Here is a 23941-nt window from a genome sequence, read left to right on the forward strand (position 1 = left end):
ACATGAATGAAGCGGAAGATGTGCATGGTATTATTGCATCTTGACTCCACCTGGAAGTCCTGGTGGAGTCAAGATTGACAAGGGGGAAGGGGGGGGGTGGGGGGGGGGTAACGCCCCTGTACCTGATTGGCTGCTGTGCTGCAGATCCTGAAAGGCCACTAAGAATTAACTGCAGCAAGTGTCTTCCCCGGAGGTGGTAGAAGCGCAACTCTGAGTAGTAAGTGGCTTCCCCCACGGAGGTAAAAGGGCAGCGCGAGGTCACCAGGAGTGCTTTTACATGTCCCCTGCAGCGTGTTTTACGGCGGCTGTGGGGCACAAGCGTGCTGGCCCGCACTCCCCACCTTCATGGCCGAAGTTTGCAGCATTGGCAGCTTTCAGCGGGGAAGCAGCCGCCAGGGACCACACAGGCAGCGGCCATCACGCAGGTTAGAGCCACCTGCCGGGATGCAGCCGTGTGGAACACAGCACACAGAGCACGCCCGTGTTAACCTACACATCCAATGGGGGACAGCTGCTCCGCTGACACTGCTGGCTGCAGACTGTGCATTGCTGTGTCCCAGTGATGCAGGCTTCGGCTGAAGGACATTTGTCTTCTAAGGCCCCCTGCAGACGGGCGGGTCGGATCTGGCGGCGAGGATTCTCGCCACGGGACCCGACCCGAGCGCCTGCAGAGAGCGGCGCGTACTTGCCCGCGACTCCGCGAGCCCCGCACAGAAATAGGGCATGCCGCGATTTGCTTGCTGCGCAATATTTCGCGTGCCCGTCTGCTTAGGATTCGCAATCCTTTGGCAGCTTTCATGTCAGCGGGGGGGGGGGGGGGGGGTTGGATCCCGCCACGGGAGCCTGCAGCGGGATCCTACCCTGCCTGCAGCCATGTACATTTTATTAGCTGTCCGGATGCAGTGCGGTTCTTCTCTGTCCTGGCCGGATCTTCTTTCTTCTGCATGGCATGCGCAGTACTTTTTTTTTTAATCTCCTGCTTTCCCGCAGTGTCAGTTGTGGGTGTGTCACGGATCGGACAGCTAACATTGACTTCAATGGAAGCCGTTAGTTTGGGATCCGCAGAAAAATGGAGCATGCTGCCATTTGTTTTTCTAGACCGAAAGGTGCACAAATCAAATCCGCATGCTTCAATTAATTTGCGGATGCTCATGCATTCCTACGGGCGGCTTGATTTGCGGATCTCCCGTGCAAAATTCGCAAATGAAATCCGCCCATGGACATGAGCCCTAACTCAAAGTGCCAAAAACTAAAAAGACTCCATAGGATGGCAAAAGAAATGTAAATCGCTTTGTTCAATCATTTCTCTTTTCATTTCCCAAATGAAATTGAATGCAAAATTAAGATGTGAAGTCAGGCCATATCCCCCCTCTTACTCTGAACCTCAGCTTATAGCCTACAACATTTTAAACCTAAAATACCACCCCAAAAAATGTGAAATCTAGAGCCAAGATTCTAAGGGTAACTTCTCTCTGAAGTCCTCCTCCGGGCCCAAAAACAAAGCAGTGACAGATTGCACAAATATAAATCGCTCTGCAACAGCTAAGATAGGAAAAACAATTATCAAATCTGGCCAAAATATACAGCCTAAGGCCTCATGCCCACGACCGTCATGGAATACGCCCACGGATTTACGCCGCGGGAGTACCGCGTTGGTAAACAAAACGTGCCCGCTGGTAAAATTTTATGCACCCTCACCGAGTGGCTAGCTCCTTCCATTGGCCTCTGAGATCTGACACATGTTGGATTCCTGAACACCACATCATTGGTATCCTTCAAGAACCAATTTCGACGGCAATGGGACGACAATACAGTTTTTCCGAATCAATTGTTTTGCAAAATGGAACAATTCCAATCAAATTAAAACAATTCAAGTCCAATTACTCAATATTATGGCTTTGGCTTGGGAACCAACGAAAGACACCCACTATCAGGCTTGGGATAAAGACACCAACTGAACATTAGGCTTGGGATCCTAGGAAAGATACCCACTTTCAGGCTTCGGAACCTGCAATAAAGAGACCGCCCGTGGCTGACCTTGCATGGCTATCGGGCGTGGCCCCTCATCAATGGGGTTACCAATTCTTGACAGCTGACAGGCTTACAATGCTTAGCAATTGTTAAGAATTGGTAATGGTAGAGCCACCATGGACCTACGCAAGGGTTTCATTAATTAAATTATTCTTCATTGTACCAGATGAAGAGCACCATGTTCAAGGACATTTTTAGGCTTTACTCTGAAAGACACCAGAACGGCACTGAGGATAGATCTTGTTAAAAAAAAACATGCTCTTTCAAGTGGCACCAAAGTAAATAAAATTAGAGGTCACCCTTTTTGAGATATTTGATTTGAAATTAGGTTAGATTTGGCTTTTAAGCGTTTTGCACCATGTTTGTGTGTTAATATCTCAACAAGTATGTGAGCCTTTGTTCTGATTTTGAAGCAATATATTGTCATGCAGGGGATTAGTGGACTGAGACAAGCAGAACCTACCACCTGTTTTTGAGTTGTACAGTGTCAAAATTTGGCTTGAACATTAGGCAAAAAAAAGTCCAAATAGTGCATGATGCCAACTGATGGAAACTCACGTGTCACAACCAACTCTAGAAAAGATTAGGTGTAAAAAACATTAAAAAAAGCCATATCAGAATTTGCAGATAGCCATCAGAATGATAACTCTAATGCTCCTATTCAATTGGAAGCTTTGAAGAGGTTTCAATTGATGCAACTTCTAGCAAAAAAAAACAAAACAGACCTCTAATAATGGGAATCCTTCGGACACCTTGAAGGCTACAGACAGATTCTCTCAATTCTAGATCAACGCTCTTGGGGTGCCGAGATAAAGTTAGGAGAGACCTATATGGGGACAAATATGCTAGCTGGTTAGCCAGAAGTCTGCACCCAAAATCACTTCAAACTCATGTTCCTAGACGTCGTGGAGCGGTTCACTCCATGACAGACATACTAGAGGAGTTCGGAACATTTTATGATAAGCTTTAAAACAATAAACAAGAGCAGATAGCAGTTGGACTGTTGAGCGAGAAAGACCTGGTCATATTTGGATGAACATACACCTAGACCTACAGGTTTAATAAACGTGCAGGCTATGGAATCTGACTTTGTCTATAGAGTTGTTGGAGATAATTAAAAGACCTAAAAGTGGGTAAAAGCCCAGGGCCAGATTGTTTCTACCCAAGGTTCTACAGACTGGAGAGGATGTCTCGCCATTTATTTTACATTCTTACAATGCAATCGCACATAGATGCTCCTTTACCCCACAGGCCCTTCAGGCCCATATACCGCTTACAACAAAGCTGGGCAAATATTATTGACATAAAATTATTTTATTAACAATTATTGACAAAAAATGATAGCGATGCGTGTACAACCTTACATTTCAAATCCAATTCATAAAGAGCAGGTGGGCTTTGTCCCTGGAAGAGAAGCCAGGGATAATATCATTAAATCTCCGTCATAGATTAAGCAGGTTCGTTGTACAGGTTCTCCACTTTGGCTTTTGATGGTAGACACAGAGAAGGCATTTGATAGAGTTTGACGGAGATTCCTGGAAGCGACCCTCGAGAGGATTGGTTTGGGTCTTCGTGTGAGGGCGTGGATAATGGCGTTATACAACAGACCCACCTCTCGAGCACGTGGTAATTGCTTGCTGTCAGACTGCTTTCAAATTTGTAATGGTATAAGAAAGGGATGTCCCATCTCCTCCAGTCAACATTCTGGTTATGGAGTCTTTGGCTAATGCGAATCGACAAGATGACTCCATAAATGCTGTTATGGTGGGCCCATCTGAAAACAAGATGTCCATTTTCGCAGATGAGATGCTTTTATATCTATCGTGCCCTAGGGTGGGCTTGCCAGTGATGCTACAAGTTTTTCAGAGACTTGGCAGGGTAATTTTAATGTCAACTAACAGAAATCCTGAATATCACACTGCCGCAGAGTGAGGTGTCATTTTTGGAGAGAAGTGCCCTTTTAGATGGAGATAAATGCTTTTATTAACGACCTAGGGATACATTTACCAGCAGACCCCTCTTAAGACTTCTCCCTTAGTTTTAAACAACTTTTGTCCAAAATGGAGAGGGATTTAGATAAATGGAATTCACTTCTACTAGCCTGGTGTAGACGAGTTAATGTTATTAAAATGGATACTCTCCCAAAATTCCTTTACCTATGTCAGACCTTGCCTGTGTGACGGCCTAGAACCTTTTTACTAGGTTTCTTTAGAGTGATTTTTTTGTATGGAAAGGCCGTAGTATAAGACTTAAATTTGGCCTCCTTACACGCCAGAGGTCATCAGGGGGCTTAAGCCTACCTGATTTTGCCTTGTATTATAAGGACAACATTTGTAAATGTGTCTTGGACATGCTAAAACATTGTTCCCTTAAACTATGGGTAGAGATAAAATATGCTACGAAGCCTAGGTTGACTTAGGAGGTGTTTTGGCTACTGAGGCAATATCTCAGAGATTCCCATCTTGTCCCTACCCTTACAAAATAACGGAAATTTGGGTCGGGTTCACTACCTTATGCGATATAGGCTCATCCCCAGGCCCTCTCACACCCCCTAATGGGCAATCCTCAATTCAGAGGCACAATGCATAATCCCTCCCTTCTATCCCTTCAGAGCTCCTATACCACGATTGACGGACGTGCTGAACTAGACAGGTTTAAAGCCATTGACTGGCTTTTTTTGACCAAGAAAGACCAAGATCCCCGACAGAGCATGGATGCAATATTTTCAACTAAGAAGTTTTGTAAACTCCCTGAAACCTGCGGTGAATCTATGTAAGGCACTAACTCCATTTGAAGAACTACAGATTCCCCTAGACATATGATTTCTGCATTATACCAAATATTGCTGACACGGGAGACAGAGGACACTTGCCCAGGTTTCGTCGGAGCCTGGGAAAGGGAACTGGGTCAATCTTTCTCACAGGAACTTTATTTTAACTCACAAATTGGCGGTGTCTTGTCAGTCACAAGAATTAAATTACAAGATGCTTACACGAGGGTACAGAACACCGGAGAAACTACATAAAATGTATGATCACGTTTTCCCCCCCCCCTTGTGCTGCAGACGCGCTAGTGATGTAGGGAATATGGTCCATATTTGGTAGCAGTGCCCTCCAGTAGCTACTCTCTAGCGCACGTGTCAAACACAAGGCTTGCGGGCCGAATTCAGACCGCTGCCTCATGTTATGTGGCCCACGGCGTGCCGACGCCGATCACCACTGCAGCGATTTCCAGCTGGGGTGCCGCAGCTCCCCGCTGGTAATCGCGCTGTTACCGCTGATCCCGGCGCACACTGAGGTCAGTGTGCAGCTGGGAATCTCCTGCTCTTCAGATCCGCAGGAGAGGACTCGGGGAGGAAGCGTGCCGGGCGCACACACTGACGTCAATGTGCATCCGGGCTCAGCACAAGCAGAGGGGGAGCAGTGCTGACAGCAAGGAGGAGGTAAGTATATGGGATAGGGACGAACTATTATTACTGGGGGGGGGTTGTATTACTGATGGGGGCTTATTATTACTGAGGGGGAGCTTATTACTGATGGGGGCTTATTACTAATTGGGCCACTGTGGGGGTCGTTATTTTTACTGGGGCCACTATCAGGGTCAATATTAGGGCTCGTTCACATGGGTGTAATTGTATTCCGGTCGCACAAACGCTGCGTGCCTGCGCAATCAAAAAAAAACAAAAAACGCTTATGCCTGTATATTTGCATACGCAAAAAAAACGCAGATGGGCCCACTGAAATGGTGTTCAAATACATTGTGAATCCACAGGTGTCCTGCGCATTCACCACGTATATGCGCGGCCCATTCACTTCAATGGCCTACTGCGGTGCGTAGTACGCAACAAAATAGGTCATGCTGTGTGAAAATAAACATCATGTGAATGAACTCTTTAAAATCAATGGCTTCTATTCACTGTATATTATGTATGCAAATACGCTTGTGTGAACAGGCCCTTACTATACTGTCTTAGGCCCCCTGCACACGGGTGGAAATTCCGCAATGGGATTTCCCGCAGAATTTTCGCCCGTGGAAGCTGCCATAGGATTGCGTTTTCTAACGCAATCCTAGGCAGACGGCCGTGATTTGTCCGCGTGGAAAACCGAGCGCGGCATGCTCTATTTTCAGAGCCGGAGCTGCGGGAGCAGGTGAGACCCGCACTGGTCCCTGCAGGGGCTCGGGTCGAGTCCCGCCGCGAGAATTCTCGCAGCGGGATCCCACCCTGTTGTCTGCAGGCGGCCTAACAATCGGCCCTTTGAAGGTCACCATAAGCCTGATGTGGCCCTCGGTGAAAAGGAGTTTGACACCCCTGCTTTAGTGGGATGTTATAGACTTGTACAATCATTTGTGGTACATCTCTGGCCCTGACCCTGGAGGCTGCCCTATTATCTTCATCTTCTGCTTCTGATTTCTCACAATAAAGAGAGATTTTGCTCGTTTTTTTTCGCCCTTGAAACCAGACAAGTTATACCTAGATTATGGCGCTCCACTGTCGCACCATCCAGAGTGATGTGGATGGAGGTTGTAAACATGCTCATGGGATATGAGGAAATGCGGGCAGGCGAAGAAAATAGCTCTTCTATTTTCTATACCTCTTGGGAGGTCTTGGATGTCTATACGATATTACCACAGTTATAGTGAATGGATATTTTTGAATCTGATCAGGTCATAAGAATTCTAGAACGGAATAGTAAGTAGGACATTGTTAGCGTTGCACCCAAGACCTTCCCTCACCTTCCTTTCTTAACCCATGGTTATATTATGGTTTTGATTTTGAATTGCATATAATTTTTAAAAAAATTTTTAGACACTTGCATTACAATTTGTATCTGATGACCCCATGGGTTACATCATAATACATTGTTAGTTTCTCCTTTTGCTCTCAGCTGGTTGCATGTTATTTACCTTGTACATGTTATATATTTGTTACGCGGATGTCTAATAAAATCTTTTTCAACAAAAATACGATAAAGAAAATACCCTAGGCCGGCACATAGCAAAGTAAAACTTCAAACTAGAAATATAGCCAGGGGGGCTCAGGTAAAAGGCGAAAAGCAGATTTAATATCAGCTTTGGCCAATAAGTCATTGTGATCTCAGTGCCTTAACAAAACCAGTGGCGACTCAAAAGAAACAGTCAACTGATGGTAAATTAGTATCAATCTCATCATCGACTGACAAATTAGTGGGGTAAGATAAGTCACGGATAATACGAAAACTATTTGGGTCCTTTTTGTGGGGGGGGGGGGGGGGGGGGGGAAGGAGGAGAACAACCACTAGTAGAGATAGTCTAAATTTGGTAAAAGGGGACTATCAAAAGGGGCAGCAGCATGGGCCTCAGCTACCTCTTTTTCAACTTTAGATCTAACAACTTGATGATTAATATCCACAGACTTAAATTTTAATCCAATAGACACCCTAAACCTGTAAACTCAGGAACTCAAAACCCAAACCAATTAGCTCGGCCTTCAGATGGTCTGGGTAGACTTCTTCTGGGTAGCCAGGGAAGCATTCTTGGTAGCCTCACTAGTGTCAAGTCCTATGGTTAAAAATTCTTTAACAGATGGATGGACATTAAGTTGAGCGGCACTTAAAACACAGCAACATGGTATGCACCACACAAGAGGAGCATTCATGGTGGCATCTACAGTTCTGTAACCATTTACATTGGCCCTCATTCCAAGAGAAGCAGATGCCTCTACGAAAGCCAGGCAAAGTAGCGCCAGAAGACTGCAATTAAACATCGGCCTTGGAGGAAGCATTACGTTCAAGTAGAGGCCGACATCTTTGACACCCCAGTTACCGTTAGGATAAACTGCTAGTTTTTGGCAAAACATTTCGTCATACAAAATGATGAGAAGCTTCTAAAATTCTGTCGGTATGTTGAAATAACCCGGAAGCACTGACTTGTGAACCTTCTGACAAAACAGCAGCAAATATACAAAAGCCTTGAAGCCAATTATTAACAGACTTCCCGGGAGCTCTCCTCCGCTCGCCCGGCTTGTCATCGACCTTTTTATTGGACTTTGTCGCAAACTCTTTTGCTAACAGCAATAAGCACAGCAGTTCCACAAAATCACTTTTCCATATGTTTTCCTTTAACCGCTAAGGGAGATAAAAACCCATAGGGGACAGCCCACATGTCCGCACCTACTTCATACATACTGAATGCCTGCTCCCTACTCTAAACTAGGTCTAAAAGAAGTAGGCTCCCAGGTTGGAAACGGACCTGCATTTGACAGCCCAGAATCAGTAGATGTATTGGCTGGTAACCTAGCCCCACTCCCTGCATTCCTTTGCAGTGGAATAGAAAGGGTTAATAAAACATTGTTCAAAGCTGCAATATCGAGTTCACGATTACTAGGTAAAAAAAAAAAAAGGAAATAGCGTTGCCATTGGACAGAGATTGACTCTGACCTCCAGGGATCTCGCCACGTACTTCAAGCCTTTGTCCCTGCGATGCTGACAGGAGCGATGCCCTCCTGTGGTCTGCTCTGCTTCTTGCTGTCAGCGGTGGTGGGGAGTAGCACCTCCGTTCTCACCAGGCTCTCTTTCCAGCACATCCGGTACAGAGGAGATCTACTTCCAGTTCCAGGTGACTGACCTCCGCGACATACCCTTGCTTTCCAGGGTCAGTTCCAATGCTTTTCTGCAGGGGGAGTGGTGGCGCAACTAAGCATCGCTTCAGCCATTCTTCACCGCCGGCCTCTTCAACACAGATAATAAGCTGCCTGAGGGGGTCCTCCACCGCAGTGCGAGACGTCCGGTCTTCAATCTACATCTGGATTCCGGAGTCTCACTTCTCTTCTTATGGGCTCTAGATCTACCCACCAGCCACCCAATCCAACGCTGTCACCAAGCCACCCGATTCTCCAGGCAGATGTTCTGGAAAGTGTCCAAGGACTCCTCAGCTGACCCTATTAGACAAGCCGATTCTTGTTTAAACGAGCGAGTGACGTCATCGCTAACTCATTCGTACTAGTGCAGCCCGTTTATACAGGAAAACGCACCATTGGCTCATTCAAAGGAGAATCGGTCAGAATCATCCAGTCCCTATCAAAGGAGAAGGACTGAATGCGGGTTAAATCCAATAATAAGCGAACGAGCCAACAATGATTGTTATGCTTGCATAAAATAAACAACGAACGAGAAGCGAACAATTCTTGTTGGCTCACATTTGGACCGATCATCATTTACGATCTCCTTTGAACGATAATCATTAATCAACCATATAAACCATTTAACGCCTGGATCCCATGTGACCTCTGCTCCTAAATGTCCCATTGGCCTTAGAGACATAACTCAACATATCCTTGGTCTTCAATATAATTTCTACATTTTTTGAAAGCCATGAGCGATGCGAGAGAGAATACAAGATGGATTATCGGCTTCCCTAGTAATAGAGGAGATCTGACACTCAATAACTCTACAGTTCACTTCACAAGCATAAATGACCATTGAGGACAGCGAGGGACATAGGCAGGCATGTGACCATGAGCGGCGTGTCTAATGTAGAATGACGCTTCAGGCTATAGTGTACCACAGTGAAGCACATGACTGTTACGGTATACAATAACAGTACAGTAAAGAACTTCAGTCTACACCAGAGGTGCAAAAGTTTTTTTTTTGGTCCAAGGGCCACAATTATAGACTCTAGACACAGGTTTTGCGGGTATTTACGTACATTCAGCGATTTCAATGGGCTTCTATGGTGCGTAATGCACATCAAGAGTCTTAGCCTGGGTTCACACGGGACGGAATCCCGCTGGAAATCTCGCGGTTTGGCCGCAGCAAAAACCGCGAGATTTCCGCCGGGAGAACCGCCGCGGCTTTGAAGCGGCCCGGCCGCTCGCTCTTTCGCTGCGGCCGCCGCTCCCAGAGAGGAGAGCGCGGCCGCAGCGGAATGAAAAAAAGAATGGACATGCTGCATATTCTGAAAGCCGGACTTACCGCAGCGGATTGGCCGTTCCGTGTGGACAAGATTTCTGAGAAATCTCGTCCATATGGCTGGATAATCCCGAGATTAGCGGCCACGGGCGGATTTGCCGCGGCGAAATTCCGCGGGGCAAATCCGCCGTGTGAACCCAGCCTTACACTTATGTAAAAGAGACTCATTCAATGAGTTCTATTCACTGCGACTCGAGAGAACGAGTCATAATAAGGAGTTCCAAACTTTCCCCCAATTGCCAAACTCCAGAGAAGCGAAGACAAGGTGGATGTACAGGTATACGGCCATCACCATTGACATTCTCAGAGTGCTCAGCTATCTCCGCAGTCCCATTGAAGCTGAATGGAGCATCAGCACACCAATGCTCCATTCAGTCGTCTTCTCACCGTAGGGGGTGCAGTGAGGAAGAAGGAGTACCCAGGATCACCATTCTCGAGTATCCAACCTTTATTCATAAAAATACTTGTATTCAGATACTACAATCTTACATTAATCTCCTTCTAAGTCATCCCCTTGGGCAGCCACACACTCCTCCCAACGCTTCTGCCACTGTCGGAAATAGTACTGAAAACGCCTCTTATGAGATGGTGTGTAGCTGGTCCGTCGCATTCTGCAGGATGTCTTCTCTGGACTGAAATCTGGTTCCTTTTAGGGATATTTCCAGCTTGGGGAAAAGCTAGAAGTCACATGGAACCGTGGGGAGAGTAGGGAGCTTGAAGAAGCACAGGTGTGTTGTGTCTGGCCAGGAAACTCCGTATCAAATGTGGAGAACAGGCGGGTACATTATTGTGGTGGAGCTGCCAATCGCCTGCTGCCCACAGGTCCGGCTGTTTGCATCTCGCAGCGTTACGAAGGCGACGCAGAACCTCCTTGTCGTACTCCTTGGTTGTGCCATGTGGTGCGTACTAATGATGAACCACACCACTGGAGTCAAAGATGACAGACAGCATGACTTTGACATTGCTGCAAACCTGCCTTGGTCTCGGGTATGTTAGATGCTTTTATTGCGATGGCTTCAATGTGGTTTCTGGGTCGTCCCCATAAACCCAGGACTCGTCGCCAGTGATCACTGTGTTGAGGAATTTGGGTCGGGAGGGGTAACATTTCTCCTTAAAGAGAGCACCAAGAAGGTGACTGAGGAGACTTATAAGGCCATCCATGCTCCTCTGGGAAATATGCAAATAATGGAGATGGAACAATACCTCTGCAGCACCACCTAATGGATGGCAGCATTCCTTAAAATCAATGCTTGACCCTTTATGCAGGTCTGTAGAGCAATGATTGGGAGTTGAAAACTAAGCCACAGTCTACAGCATGTCCTGCGCGATCTCCAAGTGGAGTTGCTTCTGCTCGATCATTAGCAGCTTTGGTACGAACTTCGTTGAGGTTCTCCTGAAGCCCAAATCCTTAGTCAAAACGGAATGAACGGATCCAGTGCTGATGCTCGCCTCGCCTAAAAGTTCTCTGGTAGCGATCCTGCATCACCGGGGTCCTCACTTGGCCAATAACGATCTCAGTTCCGGATGTTGAGGGTCTACAAAACGTGTTCCACTCTCCACTGGTGTGCGCCCCCCTGTGAAGCGGTTGTACCACGCCTCTATCTTGTGGTGCCCATTGAGTCGTCCCCAAAGGCCTTTGGAATCTTACGGATCGTTTCCACTTGGGAATCGCCAAGCTTTACACAAAAATTTAATGCAGTAGCGCAGTTCAAGTTTCTCTGTCATTAGGTGTCTCGTATTGCGTATCTGCCTTAGGCCTCTTTCACATTGTCAACAGCAATATCGCCGCGAGAAAAATCGCAGCGATATCACATCGGTGTTCTGTGCGATATCGCTGCATTTTCTCGCAGTGATTTCGTGTTGCTACAAAGTCATGTGACTTTGTAAAACTCTTTTGCCGGGATTTTCGGGGGGGGGGGGTGTTTTGGGGGGAAGCGAGGGCTTGAAATATAAGCCATACTCTGAAAATAAGCCCTGGCTGCATTAAAAAAAAAAAACAAAAAAAAAAAACATACATGACCTAAGAGGCGCTGTCCGGCTCCGCCGCACTTCTCCTCCGTATCTCCGGCACTTGATTGAAGTCCTCCGGCAGAGCCTCCTGGTCGGGGCTTTGAAAAACCCCGCCTCCAAGCGTTGCCTTTGATTGGTTCTCAAGTGCCGCGGCTCAGCAAATCAGAGCCAGCGCTTGATGAACCAATCACAGCCATTCATTTGCCCCTTAGGTGATAGACTGTGCTTTTTTTTCCCATGCAGCCAGGGCTTATTTTCTGGCTTTCCTACTATATGATTTCCTACTGTAAAAGATGCATCGCACCAGACGAAATCCGCATTTTCATGTGATGCAATACAAAGGAAGGGTCCACAAGGAAATATGGGCTACAAAACCTCGCAAATCGTGGCAATATTCCGCAAGCCACAATTTTTTTGTCACGCAATGTCGCAGGCTACAAGACATGGCTAATGTGAAGGAACCCATAGGAAAGCATGGGATCACATACATGCGATTTGTAGCACCGTCGCAACGTGAGAAACATCACGCAATTTTGTCGCCTGTGTGAAGGAGCCCTTACTCTAGTCCTCTTACTTGTCTGCGGTCAGCAAGAAGGGTTCGCCAGTGACCCAAGTCCAATTCAGTAGGATGATAAGGGGGTTCGGGTGTAATTTGGCCACGTGAACCTGGAATTATACAGAATTGCGTTATATTACACGGACAACGTGAGAACCAACCAGACGGCGAGAGATCCGCTGACAGCAGGGATCCCAGCAAGAGAACCTACTGGAACCAGTCCATCACTAGGAGAGCTGTTGGAAAATAACGTATCTGCCGGTGGCAACGCCTCCTTCGACAAGGGCAATCGCACAAGTCTTTTGCGCTTGCATTGAAAAAAAAAAAAAAAAAAACCTAATCAGCCCCAACAATTAAATCGCGTTTTTTACGGAATTGACTATGCTTTTTTGCGCAAGCATCAGAATATTTTACCGTACTGTTTGCGCTTGCAAGTCACGTTCATATGTGCGCGGCAAAAACAAAAAAAGACGCATCCATTGAAATGGCTAATAAGTCTTAACGCGTTGCAGATTCGTTTTTTTCCCCCCATGCGCAATTGTGCGGTGCTTCACGCACATCCTTGTGTATTGCACTCATATTTGGGCATACCCGTTGATTTCAGACGCGCGCAAAATATGTAAATGTGAACAACCCCATTGAAATCGCTGGTTTTTGTTCTCTACGTATCGCGCACGCAATACGCAGAGCATAGAAACCATTGATTTTAATTGCAGTCGTTCACTTTTACGCATTTTGAACACATTTTGCAAAAGACTATACAGCAGGTTCTATTTTTCTGCATATGTATGCGCTAAAGATCCCCATAAAAGCCAATGGTGGAACGTGCAAACGCGCACGCAATACGCAAGGAGACGCCGCGTTATTTTGCTGGAAAAAAGAACACATCTGGAACGCATTAAAATGAATCAGCCATATCAATCAGCGCAGCTTTGTTTAAAATGCGCAAATTAACATGTCTTGCGGGCGCAAAGAGTACAGTGAAATACGCCAACGCACACGAAAAAAAAAAAGCATAGTTCATTGTGCACACACAATTGCGCATCCGCTCATGTGAAGCCGGCTTTAGCGTTCAATATTTCGTAATGCCACAACTGTAGCAATCTCTCTATTCCCCAAGCACAGAATGCCACAAGAGCTTCACCAGGCTTGGCCAGCCATTAGCAGAGAGCAGCAGCTCATGAGAAAGTCTAACGGTGCAGTACTGGTTATTACACACCACTTACTGGCGGCGTCCTTCTATCACGGGAGCCTCACATGGAAGGAAAGGGAGGGCAGCGGTGACAGCAGAGGGAGCAGGAGGCATGATTGATGAGCAGCTCAGCCAATAGGAGCGCTCAGAGGTGGGTCCTTCCCCTTCCAGCAGAGGTCTCTCCTTCTTTATTACTATAGGTCAATGAGCGTTGAGTGACAGCGTGAGGAGCCAATAGAATGAGACTATAGGATGACAACAGGATTCTATTGGCTGGTGTGTGGAGCACTACACGGCATCTCTGCGGGAGTAGGAAGGAGACACCGCTAGAGGCCCCGGGCAGATGGGAGGTGAGAGCTGAGCCGTGGAAGTGACAGGTGTGTCCGGCGCTCATCACTGGGCGGAAGCGGGTCTTATTGCCAGAGGTTATGAGGAGAAGTCATGTCATTGTGGGATGCGCCGGGACCGTTAGTGTGATGGACTGTTATTTGTGGGCGGCACGTTGGGGCTCATTTATGCAAAATGACTTGGTTGCCCCGAGCAACCAATCACAGCGCAGGTTTCATTTCTCAGTCTGCTGTGGGAAGATGAAAGCTGCGCTGTGATTGGCTGCTACGAATAACAAAGGCTGTGTTTGTTTTAGACTGTTTTGATAATTCTACACCATTGAATCTAGGGAGCCGTTCACACGGCATGTTCTCGGCACCGTCCGTTGTCCCATTGTACAGTTATGTCTAATTAGTGTAGTATGTGTTATTTTCGTGCGCAATATGCACGAAAATGGGACATTCTGCTTTTTTTTTTTTTTTGCAAGACCAAAATGTGCGCAAAAAAAAAAAGCGTATATAACCAATCCCATTGAAAGGAAATGAGTTCTATTAATTTGGTATTGTATGCAGGTGTAATACGCAGCGCAAATGCCTTCGCGTGAATGAGCCCTAAGATCATTGTTTCTTCATTTTTCTAATCTGCCTTAAGGCCGCCTGCACACGAATGCGGGAGCCCACAGCGGGATCCGTCCGTGACCACAGCGGGCGTCTGCACGTTCCTGTATTTAAACCGTATGCAGCTGGTCCAAACGTCTCGCCGTTGGACATGCGCAGTATATATATTTTTTTTTAATCCCTTTTTTTTCCTGCGCCGTCGCTGGACCCACGAGCTTTCCACAGTGTCAATTGTGGAACGGTCGCGAATGGAACGGCTTCCATTGACATCAATAGAAGCCGTCCGACCGGAATCTGCGCAGAAATAGAACAGATGCGATTTAGGATTTTTTTTATTTTTTCCCCAAGTGGAAATCGCAATCACTGTCCGCTCGTGTGAGCCGGCATGCAAATGTTCCATTCTTGCTAATGGATGCGGAATGCAGCGGATTGTCTGCGCGTTGTTAATCGCGGATTCCGCAATCCAAATCCGTCCGTGTGCAGAGAAGCAAATGCAGTAAAATACAGCTTGTTTTGTGTCATTTTTTTCCTCAGTTCTGTCTGGTTTTTGTTTTTTTGACTGAAAAAAATGACATTTCCATGAGACCCCGTTCACACCTGCGCCGGGGCTCCTGGCGATTTCCGTAACCGCGGGATCCGAATTGACTATAATGGGTTCTGTCCGGCTTCCAGCGCTCCGACTGACGTTTTGCTGGATGACCACTTGTCCAGGATCTCCTGCCGGTAAATCGGCTCGGTGTGACCGTTCCCTTAGACAGCCAATATACATTTTTAGCCCATCGATTTTTCAGAAAAGCGGCGAATTTTTGTGCCGCGCCGACTTCAGATAGGGACACTGCTGGGTCGCGGGAACGGGCGAGTTTAAACAACACATCACCTGGCTCCCTGCCTCGCCCTCTGACAGCACCATAGCTACGTTTTTGATGCTGTGGTACGTGACCGGTTCCCATTAATACTTTTTAACTGTTGGGCTGCTTTCACACGGCCGTGAAAATCGCGTGAGATTTCTGCGTTCCGAGAAGCACGGATATGAACCCTGTTCATTTGAATGGAGTCATATACAGGAGTGGTTTTTTGCCCATGCGCCGTGGTGTGAGAAATATCGCTGCGTTCCGCAGCCCACAAGCGGAAAGTGATCGCAATTTTCTGCTCATAGGGGAGAAATCGTATCATTCAGCGATTTTCCTGCTGGCTACACGTGGCTGGCCTCCATTGAAGTCAATGGAAGCCATCCATCCCGCGGCCATTCGGCAATCATCATTGCAGAATAGTCGTGGGAGCTGCGTCATCGCCATAGCGACGGCGCGGCGTCCTCTGTACTGCGCCGGCGCTCCAGCCAGCACATTCGCAGCAGAGGAGAAGACCGGCAGACAGGTACGCTGGGGTCACCGGCCAGGCATCGGGTCGAACTCCGCTGCGAGAATCCGACATGTGGGGTCGACCGCGCCCGTGTGCCGGAGGCCTTAGTCTCCACAGGTTGGATTGAACTTGGAATCAATTGATCGCTTGTACTATATACTGAAATACTTCAGTATTGCAGTATGTATAGGGATTCTTGATGTTGCTTTTCTCATCTCCGCATGGCAGCAGTGGGCGCCTTCAGTAGGCTCCGGGCTAGTCCATCAGCACCCTCCGATCCTGCTGTGTGAGGGTGCCGATGGGATGTGGGAGGGGATCTCCTCCCGCTGACTATTATAGATGCGCAGTCAGCTTTGAACCATTAGCTCTGTGCTAGCCCTGGTCCTGGCAGTCAGTGGCGGCTGTCAAAAACAGCTGATGGCCTCCAGGTATGGAGCGGACTTGGCTCCTGAGCCTTCTCCTTGCTCCCTTCCCAACCGCAGGATGTTTGTATGTGTTTGACAGTCCTGAAGTGGTTAAACTAGTAGACGTTTGGAGCACTTACTATATGTTCCTGTATGCATCATATACATATACATTTCCCTCCCATTCCTGACTCCGGAGTTCTGTGTCTCTTCTTCAGCTTTTGGTCCCCAGAGCTAAAGAGGACCCAACCCAAAAGCAAGGAGGGTCTGTAAAGGAAGGAGTTGCTGTAGTAACTGAGGCCGTGCATACTTACCTAACTGAACTAAATAGCCCCAATTACTACAGTAAGGGCTCATTCACACAGGCGTATTTTCTGTACATATTTCAGGCACCAATGTTCAGTGGACAAATTCTCAGGCCATGTAAAGGAGACCCCAATCAGCCAACGGACAGCAAAAGAATACTGGTGACCAGCTGTACGTCTCCCTGTGATGATTGGAATTCCAATTGTTCGTCCCCATAAGCCTATTCTTGGACTGTATAAAAGAAGTGCCAATGAACATGCTTGTTGTTCAGTGATCGTTACATCTGGCCAAAGGCATGGTGCAATACAGCGGCGGGCCTCCTTGGACTTGGGGGCCTGGTCGTAACCTACAGCTTTGGTTATACAGCCGTCTACACTGGGAGAATGCGTAGCGGCTGGATTGGCGGCCAGGTGTCTCAGTTGTTATGTACAACCCCTAAACTCTGATGGGAAGAGCGGTATAACGCCCATCTCTCTGTCAGGTAGCTCTCACAACGGGTTCACTTTAAGTGATTGTGAAAGTCAAAGCACGGGGCACTAGTACGCAGCGTTTGGTGTTCAGTAAACAAGCTTTTATGGCAGAACAATAAACATGAAGCACGTAATGACCTTGTGAAGAACTAACTCATAATGTCCATATCGAGACTGATGAAGGCAACATCACTCTAAAACCCTCCGGCTGCGGTAGCTACATCCCATTACCGGTACAGACGTGGTGACCGGCGGGCGCTAAAATGTTGTTCTGTTGCACAGTAATTACTTTCCTGTTTGTTTTTATCAGTTGGCAAATTGGAGCTCTTAACCCTCATCAGAGCCGCCCTAGACATGTCAGATGTTCGCCGGTATACAAAGTGTTTGCTATTAGGCTTTGGTTTCCGTTATAGGAATCCATGGTAGGAGGGATCCCTGGAACTACCGAATACACCGAAAAACCTCCCAATATGGGAAATCTTATGCCTGTCTACAAAATATAAAAGAATCAGAATTTCTAATGTTCCTTAGTATATGTTCAAAATGTGATTGTTCTCAGCAAGGTAAAGGTAAAATCACCTTGGTGCAAGCACCGAGTCATGACGGATTCGTAGGATGACGTTTTCTTGGCAGACTGTATTTGCGGGGTGGTTTGCCATTGCCTTCCCCAGTCATCTTTTAGCTCCCAGCAAGCTAGGTGCTCATTTTACTGACCTACGAAGGATAGAAGGCTGAGTCAACTTTGAGCCGGCTACCTGAACTAGGCGGGGACTTAACCCACAACCTTCAGGTAGGGAGCGAGAGCTTAGGACTGCATATCTGCCGCCCTAACACTCTAGGCCACACAAGCAAGAGAAACCAAGTAATCTTGTGGATATATCTTTTAATGGCTAACAAAAATACATGATATTATAGCGAGCTTTTGAACCTATTTGGGGTCCTTCAGGCTTAATAGAACATATGTACGCACGCACGCACGCACGCACACACGTCATTTTAAATCCCCGCCTGCTGATAGATCAGCACCACAGTGCAGGGGTCAGCAGGAGAAGACAGGGCTGAGCCCCGGCAGCTGAAGGGAGGTGAGTATCAATTTTTTTTTTTTTTTTTTTAAATCACTTTTACTTGATTTTCAGGGAAGGGCTTATATGTAAAGCTCTTCCCTGAAAAACAATTCAGTGGTGCCAGGAGATCGTTGTCTTCAATGGAGCCGCCGGCAGCAGCAGCGGCTCCATTGAAGAGAATGCCTGCTTCTTTTTTTTTTTTTTTTTTTTTTTTACACTAAAATCTTTCTTTTTCAGGGAAGAGCTTATATGTAAAGCTCTTCCCTGAAAAAGAATGCAGGGAGTCGGCAGACCATTGTTTTCAATGGAGCCACCGGCAGCAGCAGCGGCTCCATTGAAAACAATGCATGCATTCCCTTATGGTGCACGCATGTCCTATCTTTGCAGGCACGCACCTGGAAAACATGGACATGTGCACACACCATGGGGAATGTATTGTTGTAAATACAAGCGTGTTTTAGTGCGTGCGTATGCACGCACTAAAACACGTTCCTGTGAACCCACCCGTACAGGTTAAAAACCGGCACTTTTTTATTAGCAATTTTAAATTCTATGAAATTTTTTTCTGTACTTGGGAGTGTAATGTTTTTAAAAATATTTAGTGTAGTTTAGGAGATATGATGCAATGGGATGCCGGCAATCCCAGCAGTGATTTTGGGGGAAGGGCTTGAAATATAAAATCATCCCTATCTGGTGTAAAAAAAAAAAAATATATATATATATACTCACCTCTCCAAATGTACCCTAAAAATAAAATAAAAAAAAAAAAAAAAAATATATATATATATATATATATATATATATATATATATATATATATATATATATATATACACACCTCTCCGCCACTGTCAGGGTCTGGTGGGTCTTGCCACGTGGCTCCCTCAGCATCCCCGGCTAGCTTGGGTAAAAAAAGAATATATATATACTCTCCTCTCTTCACCCTAAAATCCTCCCTAGCTTGTGTTAAAAATAAAGTTGAGCAAACATACTCTGGCGAGCTTGATGCTCGTTCGAGTATTAGCGTACTCGATGGTGCTCGTTACTCGAACGAGCATCAAATCGCGTTCGACCCCGCCCCAGCTTTTGGCCCCTCCCCGCTGTGACGTGCCTGGTTTGGCCCCTCCCCACCGCGACGCAGCGCGCGTCATTTGAAAATCTTTGGTGGGAAGGGAGAGAGAGAGAGAGAGAGAGAGAGAGAAAAAAAAAAATTATTAATAATAAAAAGCTCGGGACCCTGCGTTCCACCTACAAAATTGCTCGAGTCTCCCATTGTAGTCAATGGGGTTCGTTACTCGAGTAGAGCTCTCGAATTTTACAAAAAGCTCGACTCGAATAACGCGGACCTGAGCATTTGGGTGCTCGCTCATCTCTAGTTTAAAAATAAAAAAATATATATACTCGCCTGTCTGTCGGGGTCCGGCGGGTCTTGCCTCGTGTCTCCATGACTCTGCACCGAAGATCTTCCAGTGAAACAGGGCAAAAACCGAGAGCCAGGATGAGATCGCCACACAATTAAACAGAGAAAGCCAGAATTACCTGCGGCCAAGCACTTAGCTATGGACACAACATAAAAGATATGAGCGTTCTGATACTAAAGGGTGGTTTCAAGTCACAAAGCCATAGAAGAATTTAGAAATATAGATTTATAACAACTTTTGACACTTTTAATAGAGGGTTAAATTATTCACGAGGATTCATGTTTGAGTGGGAAATACGAGAACTCTATAGCACAGATAACACTCCTGGCCTGGTGACCCCCACCCCACCCAACAGTAATTCAGGGACCATAAAACTTTCATTTCCCTATCAGTGTCTAGTTAAAAATGCTTGTTGTGTTTCTGTTGTAGTATTCCTTTAGGCCGCCTGTCCACGGGTGATAGTTCATTGCGGTATCTGTGGCAATAATCTGGTCGCGGGTAACACAGTGAATGCTTTCCATAGACTTACTATGGAAAGCGCAGCCCCGACGTCCACGAGCAGAGAATCATAGCGATATAAGTATGTGTTTATAAATATGCATGACTCTTCGGCTCTATTTAATTTAAACCTGAAGAAGGAACCCTGCGTTGGTTTGGAAGCTTGCTATAACATCATGTATTTTTGTTAGGCATTTTAAGTTATTTTATCTACAAGATTACATGGTTTCTCTTACTGAGAACAATCACATTTTAACCCTTTCCAGTCCAATTTGTATTCTAGTTTTCCTAGGGAGGCCTACTCTTTTTCTGCTGTTATATAATGGCGCTATCTGCTGGCTAAAGCCAGTACTGCATGAGGTGACACATTGGATAGGCTCCAACAGCAGAGAGGCTGGCAATATACAGTAAGAGAACCCCAACGGGCGTCTTCCTACATCGAAGCTGTACAGCCTTAAATCATAATGTCTTTAGACGTCAGACAGTGGATTGGAAAGGGTTAATATTAGTATGGATCATGGCTTGGATTTATGCTATAGAAGGCGCCTGCAGTTAAACAAATGATTTGGCCTGGAAACTGTGTGTTCTTTAGTTTGAGTTACACTCTTCTTATAAAGTCCAGATACAAAACTCGAATGCGATCCATCAAAATAAACACTGTTCCCCAGCAAGGTATTAGGGGAAACAGTCATCAGGTGTGCCTTAACGTCTGCTACACAAAACAACGCGGTGGAATGTTACGTAATTGACGCTGGTTCCGCTAACAAGGACATCATCCTGTTACCAACACGATCATCTGTATGTAAGATCCGCAGCAGCAGGGAGCGGACTACCGGGAGATTTGCCAAAGGAAGTATGTACAAAATGTAAGACTCTGTTCACACTTGTGGTTTTTGCCCTTCCGTCAGGTATTTTGGGGACAGGCGTAGTGCAGTGTACATTCGAAAACTAATCCGGCATAACTGTCTTGACTCCAAACAAAAGTAATAATGCTAAATTGAACACCGCCTTAGGCCGACTGTATGCGTTTATACGTTCGCCCAGGTGGGCCGTATAATCACATTAATGAAGATTAGAAGTGATCAAGGCACGATCTTTATACATGTATTTCCAGCCATTTACACGGGGCGATGCTGCATATAGGCAAAAAAATACTCGGAATGGATGTAGAATGCTCCAAATGACTGATAATTAGAGATGAGCGAGCACGCTTGGTTAAGGCAGTTACTTGAGCAAGCATCGCTCTTCTCGAGTAACCGCATACTGGTCCAAGCAGATTCGCGGGGGGATAGAGAGAGAGAGCCCACCCAACACCCCCCACCCCCCCAAATCTGCTTGGACCAGTATGCAGTTACTCAAGAAGAGCGATGCTTGCTCGAGTAACCGCCTTAACCGAGCGTGCTCGCTCATCTCTACTGATAATGATTAATTAGAGCTTCTTTTCCCAGCGTTGTCCCCACTTTTTTTTCCAGCTCCCATAGAAGTCTATGGGAGCTTGCTGTGTATCATGTTAAAGGATAGGGCATTACCTATCTTTTCACGCGGCGTATAAAACCCGTGACAGAAAGTGGTCGTTTATGTGCTATCTTTCTCAGCGTGATTATTATTTTATTTTTTTTTCCGTGGCCAAAAATCGTTTATTTGAATGAATACATTGGAATCCAATGTTCCGCCTGGGCATGTCTTTTGGGGTATTTTTGCTAAGTATTTGCATTCACACAGGCGAGCTTGATATCGGGCCGAGAAACTCTGGCCCCATATGATCCTTTTTTTCAAGCCAGTGCAATGTGTTTTTCATTTAAAAACTCCTCGTATCACTTCAGTGAATTGCGGTCCTCGTGACACACGTGAAACGTGTGCCTAAGATCACAAGTGGTTTCCATTGAGTTCAATGGGAAACAACACATCACACTTGTATGCAAATTGCATGGCACTCGCAGGCTGTGCAATGTTTTTACAGTCCCATTGAAAACAATGGGCAGGGTGTTCCATGGGAATGCCAAAAGATAGAACATGCTGTGATTTGCTTTTTTGTTTTGTTTTTCCTTCAGCATCTCTGCGTGGCAAAAATCACTCATGTGAGTAAGGCCTCCCTCACACACGGCGTTTTATACAGCGTTTAGCGCTGCCTTTTCAGCCCAGCGCTAAACGCTGTACAACACTCCCATTCATTTCAATGGGGCTGCTCACACAGGGCTGAAAACGCAGTGCCTCCCAACGCTGCGCTTTGACAGCGATGCATGTTCTATTTTGGGCCGTTTTCAGCCCTGCGTCGCCCATTGAAATGAATGGGCAGCGGTTTTAGCATTGCTGAAAACGCGGCAACACTTGGTGCCGCGTTTTTGGCAGCGTTAACCGCTCGCCGATTTTCGGGGTAAGGGCTTGCAATAGAAGCCCTCACCACGAAAATCAGTCCCTGCTAGGTGGAGAGAAAAAAAGAAAGCAATATTCACCTGGCCGCTGCAGTCCGGGTCGCGGCCGCTGGTCTCTGCCGCTGTTCCGGGCTTCCTCTGCACTCAGAAGTCTATTGACGGAGGCCAGGTTTGAGAACCCCGGCTCCGGCAATACAGTGCTGTGATTGGTTGTCGGCGCCCAATCACAGCCCTTCATTGACTGTCTCAGCCAATCAGCGCCGGCAAGCTCTGATTGGCTGAGACAGTCAATGAAGGACTGTGATTGGGCATCGAGCAAGCGCCGACAACCAATCACAGCACTCTATTGCCGGCAATAGACTTCTGAGTGCAGAGGGAGCCCGGATCAGCGGCAGAGAGCAGCGGCCGCGACCCGGACTGCAGCGGCTATGTGAGTATTTAGGTTTTTTTTCTTTCCAGCATTCTTGGCTGCGTTTTCAGCCGAGCTGAAAACGCAGCCAAAACGCTGGCATAAAGTATGCCAGCGCTGCTGAAACGGGGCGGAATCTGCAGTAAACGCAGCGTTGCAAAACGCTGCGTTTCTGCAAACGCCCTGTGTGAGGGAGGGAGTCCTTAAAGTCCAAACTGCAGACATCATGTTATGGAGCAGGAGGAGCCGAGCAGACGATATATCGTTTTTTGGGGAAAGTTTCAGTATTAGTTGTCACTTTATTTTTGTAACTCTTTTTATTCTGAATTTCTGCCCTGCTTAGCCGGAATGATGTTTGTTCAAAACATCATTCATACGAATGAAACTGAACCCTAATCTTTCAATTAGAACGTGGGCCAACGACTGACCGATGGGAGAGAATCGTGCAGTCTAAACGGGCCGAACGAGTTTGAGATGACGTCACCAGCTCATTCCATCGGCAAACGAGGATCGTGAGATTCTTGGCCCATGTAAAATGGCGATTAGAGGTCCAGTGGGCAGTCCCAACAGTGATTGACACCTATCTGTGTATGACCGCATAGAGAAATCGCTGTCAATCACTGATAAGACCGCCCACTGGACCTCTGAACCCAGAATTAGCGGAGATGTAAATGACATGTTATATTGACTATTTTCCCACTAAAGTATATCAGTCTGCCCAGCTCCTCCTGTTCTATGACATGCTGCTTTCAAAATAGACAACATTCTCAATGTGACAGGTTCAGTGAATGAAGAAGTAGAAGAAACGACAAATGAACCAGGAACAGCTTGAAGGATTCACGCTGACAGTCAACTTGTTTCGGTATCAGAAAAGCATCTTTCTCAGGCCATATTTCTCAGAGGAGCATGGATGGCCTTAAAAAAGGGCCATTAACATGCCACAATTATTGGGAAATATG

General features: G+C 46.5%; 2 protein-coding genes across 9 annotated transcripts in view; one reads left to right on the plus strand and one right to left on the minus strand.

Annotated features, from left to right (window-relative positions):
- KYAT3 (kynurenine aminotransferase 3) overlaps window positions 1–13833 on the minus strand; it is a 67801-nt gene extending 53968 nt beyond the window's left edge. The window contains exons 1-2 of one of the 6 annotated variants that reach the window (XM_066597330.1): window positions 13770–13805; window positions 12562–12653 (exon numbers count right to left, since the gene is read on the minus strand). The gene's annotated coding sequence lies outside the window, so the exon portion shown is untranslated. Of the gene's footprint in view, window positions 1–12561; window positions 12654–13762 lie in introns of all 6 variants that reach the window. The other 5 variants (XM_066597331.1, XM_066597327.1, XM_066597328.1 and 2 more) reach the window with 5 other exon arrangements.
- A 201-nt stretch (window positions 13834–14034) lies between these two features.
- The window catches only part of LRRC8B (leucine rich repeat containing 8 VRAC subunit B), a 37170-nt gene continuing 27263 nt past the window's right edge, over window positions 14035–23941 (plus strand). The window contains exon 1 of one of the 3 annotated variants that reach the window (XM_066597333.1): window positions 14035–14085. The gene's annotated coding sequence lies outside the window, so the exon portion shown is untranslated. Of the gene's footprint in view, window positions 14113–16847; window positions 16920–23941 lie in introns of those variants that run through there. The other 2 variants (XM_066597332.1, XM_066597334.1) reach the window with 2 other exon arrangements.

This window comes from Eleutherodactylus coqui, chromosome 3, assembly GCF_035609145.1.
Source record: "Eleutherodactylus coqui strain aEleCoq1 chromosome 3, aEleCoq1.hap1, whole genome shotgun sequence".
NCBI lineage: Eukaryota > Metazoa > Chordata > Amphibia > Anura > Eleutherodactylidae > Eleutherodactylus > Eleutherodactylus coqui.